The following is a 7,644-nucleotide window of genomic DNA, read 5'->3' as shown; positions in this document are numbered from 1 at the left end:
TGGAAGGGAGAGCGCTATTCTCATTGGCTGCCGCGCCGCCACCGGGAGCGCGACCTTTTCGGTCAGGCGGAAGCGACGGACGGCGGTGCGGGAGGAGGAGGTGGTAGGTCAGGGTGCCCCGCCCCCTCCGCCGTGACGGGGATGGCCGCCGGTGGGACTGGGGCGAGCGGGTCCATCCCCTCAGCTGACCCAGTGTCAGCCGCAGGCCCCCCGGAGCGGTCGGCGGGGCCCGGCTCCGTTCCCCCCGCATGTAATGGCCACGGTGTCGCCCGTGCCAGGCCCAAGGCAGTGCGGCCGTTCGGCCGTCGCCTGTTCGCGAATATTTTTTTGTGGTTGGTTGTTTTTTAATTTTTGATTTCGTGCTGCCGGTTTTCAGCAGGGTCCCGTGTCCCGCGCCTCCCGCCGGGCCTTGGCCGCTGTTTGCCTGCGGGGCAGGGAGCGGGCCGGTTGTCTGGGGTGGGGGGGGGGGCGGGGGGTGCAGCTGGGCACGGTGGAAGGGCCGCGGCCCTCAGCCTTACGGTCCCTGCGGGGGTGAGCCGCTTGGTAGTGAAAAATAAAGACCTTAAACAATGCCTTAATGAGGCTATTTTTTAATAAGTTGCTCTTTATTATAAAGTCAAGGTCCTGTTCTTCTTGAGGTAAAATCCAGGCTGGCTTCCTTTGTGAACTTGAACAGAGGAAGTGGAGTGAGTGGAGCCTGGTCTTTCTGCTCCAGTCTGGTCTCGTATATTTTTGCTCGTCCTGTGTTCTCTCCTTGTAGAGGTTTTCATCTTTCCTTTCCTGTAATTGCACTTACAAAGTCGAGTTGAAAATGCTTCGGTAAAGACAGTACATTTCCTTGTCGTGATCACAGTATATTTTTCTGTAACTGAAGACACAAAATTGTTAAAGGAGCTAAATGTTTTACGTGGCTGGCCTCTTATACTTGCATATAAGAGAATCCTGTGCAACTAAAATGTGCAGTGACTCTTGCATTTGGCAGCTGTTTTTGGCAGTGCTTGCTCTACCATCAAGCCATATGAAAGGGATAGGCCTTCATTTTGGCTTGCCATGAAAAAGATGTGGAATTTTTTTTTTTAAACCAGGAGATTATTATTTTTTAAAGGAATTGGCTTTGCTCTTGTGAACGACTTCAGTAAAGTGAAGACTACATGTGTTTTGACCCGTTCTGTGGAAGAACTTCATTGTGATTATTTTGTATTTAGAGTAAGGTTCCTAGGTGTTACTGTCATGACAAACCTCTGTTCTGAACTGCTATGAACAGTCTCTTCCGCCTTTTACAAGGACGCTTTATCCTGCCGAACTTGAAAAGCATTAACCCTTTCAAAGATGATGGTTTGTTTTGAGGTCGCTGTCATTCTGTATCTTGAAGTACTGAGGCCAAATTGGTTTTGCTTGTCTGTTGACTGCAAAACAGGCTTTGCATTTGCCCTTGGTAAGGGCAAACTAATTTTTTTACCTACCAGAAGAAATTGGGATAACATTTGGTGTACTTCCAGAAGCTGGTGTAGGAGGCTGCGGGGTAATGAGAACATGTGTATAAAACATGTTTGTATAGTGGAATCAAGGCAGTATTCTACTAAAGCAAAGTACTTTAAGGCAGCTGAAACAAACACAATCCACTTATAATGCTGTGAGTGTCTTCTAAAGAGCATTTTATTTGCAATAGTAACTTTGGTAACTACAATTTTGAGTTCTCTGTGAAATTGTAGTTTCAGATTCATAATCACCAAAATGACTTGAATGTTTTTCAGCGTAAGCAGATGTAGAATTTAAGATCGGTTTTCTTGTGTAACTAGTTTCTCCATCCTATGGATTTCAGACATTACGTTGATTTTAGCTTTGTTCTTACTTTTCTCAAGATTGTGTAAGTCTGGTAACTATGAAGCTTTATTAATTTGCAAATTTATTCATTGACTTAATAGGCAATCAGCAAGATGTGTGATCATTTTGTCGTAACACGTTCATACTTCTTACTCCTGTTTTCTTAGTGAATGATATTCACTGGATCAGTTTCTTCTACTCGCATGTCGAGGTTTTGGATGAAAAGTGGAATTCAATTAAAAGGCAGAAAGACAGTTCTAAAAACAGCCTTATTACCAGGTATAACCTGATGTTAAAGTGTTTGATTGATGTCACATTAAGGTAGATTTCTGAAGTGAAAAAAGTTCCAATTATAACCACTGAACAGTTCAACCTCCAATGGTTACCATGACCCTAGATTTTAGAGGCAATAATACTTTCAAAATTTAGGTGTCTCTGAGATGGAAAAAGAAAATTGTTTTGGTTTTCCTTTTTTGGTTTTACTTTTGGTTTCTCAATGTGGATTAGTTACTGAAATAGAAAAATTATTTCTCTAACTGCAGAGGAGACTGCAGCTGTTATTTTGTGGTCACACTGTAGTCAAGCCTGCTTCCATGTGGTCAGCTAGCTTTCTCTAGTTCAGTAGTTTTGTTTGCAAACACACCCTATATGATAATTTTCATATACTTTACATAATTTGATAGTTTCTGATAAGCTCACATGAGGTCCATTGCAGTTTTTTGCAAAAATGTTTTTATTTACCCTAGCAATTTAGTTTTCAAATGAAGTTTCCAAAATTCTTAACTATTTGAAGAATTTTCATTGATTACATGCTGTATTAAAATGCTTTCAGCTGCATATTTTGCTCTTGTGGGAAAAATGCCATTTGATCATTAATGATCTTTCGGGAGCCTTAGTGGCATAATTTAAAAGATAGCATACCTAGCACAACAATGTCTTTTGGGATGCAGCTATGATACATACAGGATATTGATTGAAATGTAAGATTTCAGATGGTGGTACTCCAGTTTCTCTTGTATTTTTTTCTCCTAATGAATGTGTTGTCGTGGAAAACCAACTACAAGTGGCTGAGTTATCTCGGTTGGTAGTATGTACAGGAATTGTCTGGATTGCATTCTTGTCTGTTGAAATCTGAGAATAAATCAGAAGTTTGAACAATTATATTGATCTATATAGCAATATTCAAATAGGTAAGTAAAACCATCTGATGAATACTGGTTTCCTGTGTTGTTTTTTTTAAAGGAGATTTAATGGTATTGGCTGTACTTTGTAGTACATATGTATTAAGAAATGTTTTAGTAGCATGATTTGCCAGTGAAGAGATTGCATACTGCTCAGTCGAGTGTTTCAGCGGTAGAGCATAACAAGGAATTTGTGTGTATAGTGAAAGATAAAAAAAGGTGGCTTCAGAGATTAAGCTTCTAGGTTGTTTTCAAATGCAGGAGGAACTATAACAAAACATTGTCAATTGGATATGGGAGGCTAAGTATTTAGCTTCTCCCTTGTCTTTCAGTTTTCATAAGAAGTAGGAGGATTGGAGGAGATAGTTTAAAAATATCACATGTGGGTGACTGCCATGACAGGTGCATCTGTATAAGTAAGGTTTTGTGCATATTAAATGTGCATAAATGAGGTGAAAAAAAATTGCAAATAAGATATAAATGCAGTTGGGCTTTTTTGAGATATGCTAGTTTCAATGATTGGCAAAAGCTGAAAATGCTCTTTTTGTGGCTTTTATGTCATATTCACTTACTGTTCTCAGTATTGTCAACTATAGGCATGAATGCTTAAAAACTTATTTGCATAGTTGCTACAGCTGCAAATTCGTTTAGCTGTCCCACTGGAATAAGGAGGCGGCAGAATGTGAGAGAGATGTGTTATTCATGCAAACATGTAGTAAGTAGTAGTGTTCTGTATGCTGGCAATGGTATTAGAACGTGGCATTTTGTTTGCTAATACTGTTTTGCGAAAAAGCTACTTATGTTCAGATATGGCTCCTTTTTCTTTCAATTTCCTTCCTCCCTCTGTTACCTAGCAAAAGTGCACACTATATTCACTATAGTAGGATGAACCACAATAGCAGTAAAATGCTTGGAGGTTGCAGCTATTCTGAGCAAGAAAGAATACTCAGTCCTCAGTCTTCACATTGGAGGTTCTTGGGAGGAGTGCTTCATATAACGGTGGGAATTCCTCTACTTAAAAAGTTCTGCTTTTTGTGGCAGGTTACATGTGAATTGCTGTCCTCTATCAGTATGATAAAACTGTGAATTATGTAGGCTGTTTTATAGGGGTCACGTAGAGTCTTGAAAGCTTGAGGAATGAATATTGCAGTTATTATGCTATACTTGATGTGGGATACACAGGTACTGAGTTTATAGTTTGGAGTGCCTTTATTTGCTGGATCACATGATGGTGGCTACATTGTCCATATTTTAGAGAAAAAGCTCTTGCCTATTTATATGCTCAACGTTTTTGCTGCTATACAGAGTGTTTAGAATGGCTTACTATATGAAGTTATGGCATTACAGGTGCTTCAGGATTTATTTTGACATTGATAGTGAAATGAGCAGAGTAGAGAATAGCAGCATCTTGGATCTACAAGATGATTCTAATGTATCTGTTGGTGAAGTATTTAAGAACTAAACGTAGCAAGCATTTTTTAAACACTATTATCGTGTACAAAGATGCATAAAGGATTATCAAAGTTGCCGCAGCATTTAAATTCCATTGATTTAAAATGTTTATCTGGACTAAAACCAGTACATCTAAATCATTACTTACAGCTCGCCGAACAAACCTTTTCCATTAAGACTTATTTTAAAAGTAAAAAAAAAAAAAGAAAAAAAGAAAAGATAAGGTTATATGCAGCTGATGAGCTGGTGCCAGGGTTCCTGCTGCTATAGAAATAGTTATGTTGTGCATTGCACAGGTGACCTTAGCCCGTCTTCTGATGTATCTGACACTGACAATTGCAGTTTTGCTGCTACTGGTGTCTTGCTTGCCATCAGGTTTGCAAGAATGCTGCAGAGCTTACAGTGGTCTGTTTTGACCAATAAACTTCCATTTTAGTAGGGATGAGATCATTTAAAATGGTTTACTGTAGGACACATTGACTTCACTGTACGACACGTTAAATGCTTATGTATGTGCAGTGAGCCTTACAGGGTCACTTGCTGTTTTGTCTCAATGCCTGTTTCTGATGTCCTTGTTATCTTTCAGTGCCGCTTGAAGATGAGAAATTTTAATCCTCACCTCTTGACACCTAGGGCTTAGCAGTAGGTGGAGAATGTTTTTAAGCGGTTATGTTAGAGCTCAGGAGCCTCAAATGAAAAAGTACCACACATCCTTGAAGAGTAGGTGGAATTGCCAGGAGTTTAGGGTGAGATTTTCAAGGTCTCAAATTATTATTTATGTCTTCAAGATTAATAGGATGCAGCTGCAATTTCTTACTGTTGCATTTGGCAAAAAGCATGTAGTGCTTGCTGTTATTGTGGGGAATGTGTAGAATAATATGCATACATATTAAAGTTATGATCTGGACTAACTTCACTAAGGAACAAATAATCCATAGAAAGCTATGGTAAAATACTGTTAAATGGTTCATGAAATGAAAATTTTTGCATCAAAAGTAGGTTTGCTCTCGTTCCATCCCTCCAGTCCCTCTGTTGATTCGAGCTGTGTCCCTTTCCAGGGTTAAGAAACAGTGTTCTTCACCTTATACTGACTGTAATTGGAATGTCTTTGTGGATTTTAGTCTTACCCACCTCCTTTGTCTCTATGCATGAGATGGAAAAAAAGGAAAGATGGCAAAGGGCTCTTGTAAATTTGAAGGTTATTAGTGGAACTTAGTGTCAGATAATGTAATAATAAGGGCTGCTGTCCAAGATATGTCAAGATATAAAATACTTAGTGGATTATGTATGGTACCATGCTGACACAAGCTAAGACAAAGTTTAGAAGAGAGTTACTAAACAAATTAGTGTTGTTTGCTAATCTTAACACAGTCAAATCTGATCAACATAAAAGAACATATTTTACAGGAAAAGTTCCAAGTTGAAAAAATTTTCATTATGCATCTGCCTAAGCGAGGGCCTATGGTGTTACTGTCTTCTAAGGCATACTAGTAATTTCAAAAAAAATTATTTTATTAAATAGTCCAAATTTTGGAAAATTATTGGAATATTTCTGCATCTGCTTTGCAGACTTTGGGTGAGTTTTGTGGGAAAGGATGTCCTCCAACAGAGCGGACAGATAATGTAGAGATTATAAATTAAATAATAAAAAAGGGAGACTGATCTTATGTGATTTTAAGAGTGCAGAGACTGAGAACTTTTGTGTTCTTGATCTAGACATCAGCCAAATTGGTTGCTATCTTGAGATGGAAAAATTAATGCAATTAGAGGAAGAGTGAGGCTATATATCCTATCACAGGCTGCATTTGTTTTTAAAAATGATTCAAATGATTATGAAAGGGATTGTTTGTTTACAGGTCTACAAAAGGATCTTAGAGGCCACCCTTTTCAGCATAGTAGCTGGACAGGAAAGAGGAGCATGGGGCTTTCCAAATGCTGTCAGCTGTGTCAAGCTTATGGTGGAAACTTCACAAAAACCTGAGGAGAGATTTGTGTTGACGGAGCCAATGAGGGAAGCTTAGACGGTAGTTGAAGGCAGCAAACTGTACTGTGTAGGCTTATATTAAATTTCTCCAGCTGTGAAACTTAATGTCAATTACAGAGTACAGCACACAGTGGCCGTAGGCATAATGGAGATTAGGCATAAATGTTAATTTTGGTGAAAGCTAGGCATTGCTGTTATAGAGGAAAATTATTTTTGGAAATAAGACTCAAGGAACCAGCTGAAGCATTCTTGTGTGTGTCTTGACCTTGACTGTCCTAAAAATAGATGTGGATTTTTTCCTCCTTCTTTAAATAATGAGGTAGAGGAGGAATTTTTTAGTATATACTGTTAATTTGAGCTTCATGTTGTGATTTTGGTACTTGGTGATGCAAAACAAATAAGTGTACCTATGGCATTGGAAGGAAGGGAAATGCAGTGGGAGTACTGTACCTAAAACAGTACTGAAACAGTTTGTTGGAGCTGTGGAGAATTGACTCTTCTGCACTAAGGGCTGGATTTTTTTTTTATGCTCAGGTACCTGTATGAGTTCAGAGTCACTGTATTTGTTCACTGTTTCACTTCAGATAGTGGCATGCAGTAGTGGTTCTGTTTAGCTTCTGCACTTAGGAACCAGGAGGTCCAGCAACGTTTAGTGCAACCCAACATACAGTGAAGCCTCAGCTTAACTAATACTTATTTTTGAAATATTTTTCCCTTTTGTTCTGCTTGAATTTCTGACACACCCCCACCCTTTTTTATGTCATCATTCTGTAGGAACAGATTTAACTTATCTGGGAAAGCAATGACTTACAGTATTTAAAAAAACACTTTTGAGACCTCTACACCAATGCTCTATATATTTGCCTTGCAATGATTTACACTTTAAGATCTGAAAACTGTGTCTAACTGGTGCAGTATTAAAGCACTTTTGTGCTATGTTTTCCTAATGAGTACCTAATTGCCCTCTCAGTTCAAGTCCCAGTGGCATTTTTCTACTGGTATGCCCCTGCTGTGTCCTCCTATTAGTCTGCAGATTTCTTTTCACTGCAGTGCAAGCTAGCATTCTTTAGTAGTTGTGAGGGAAAACTAATATGGAAAAACTGGCTTCCTTAAGTAGACCCCGTGCTTGGCATCAAGTGTCTTGGGTAAGGGTTTAATTTTTGAGAGTAGGTTTTTTGGTTTGTGGTTTTTTTTTTCTTTTCT

At 39.1% G+C, this 7,644-nt stretch overlaps 1 protein-coding gene across 1 annotated transcript in view; it reads left to right on the top strand.

Annotated features, from left to right (window-relative positions):
- Positions 1-72: 72 nt before the first annotated feature.
- XRCC4 (X-ray repair cross complementing 4) overlaps positions 73-7,644 on the top strand; it is a 182,672-nt gene continuing 175,100 nt past the window's right edge. Inside the window, exon 1 of the mRNA XM_086479703.1 lies at positions 73-103. The gene's annotated coding sequence lies outside the window, so the exon portion shown is untranslated. The remainder of the gene's footprint in view (positions 104-7,644) is intronic.

Source organism: Leptosomus discolor, chromosome Z (genome assembly GCF_034619465.1).
Source record: "Leptosomus discolor isolate bLepDis1 chromosome Z, bLepDis1.hap2, whole genome shotgun sequence".
Classification (NCBI taxonomy): Eukaryota; Metazoa; Chordata; class Aves; order Leptosomiformes; family Leptosomidae; genus Leptosomus; species Leptosomus discolor.
Note: the sequence above shows the minus strand (reverse complement) of the source record. Positions and strands in the feature narration are given on the sequence as shown.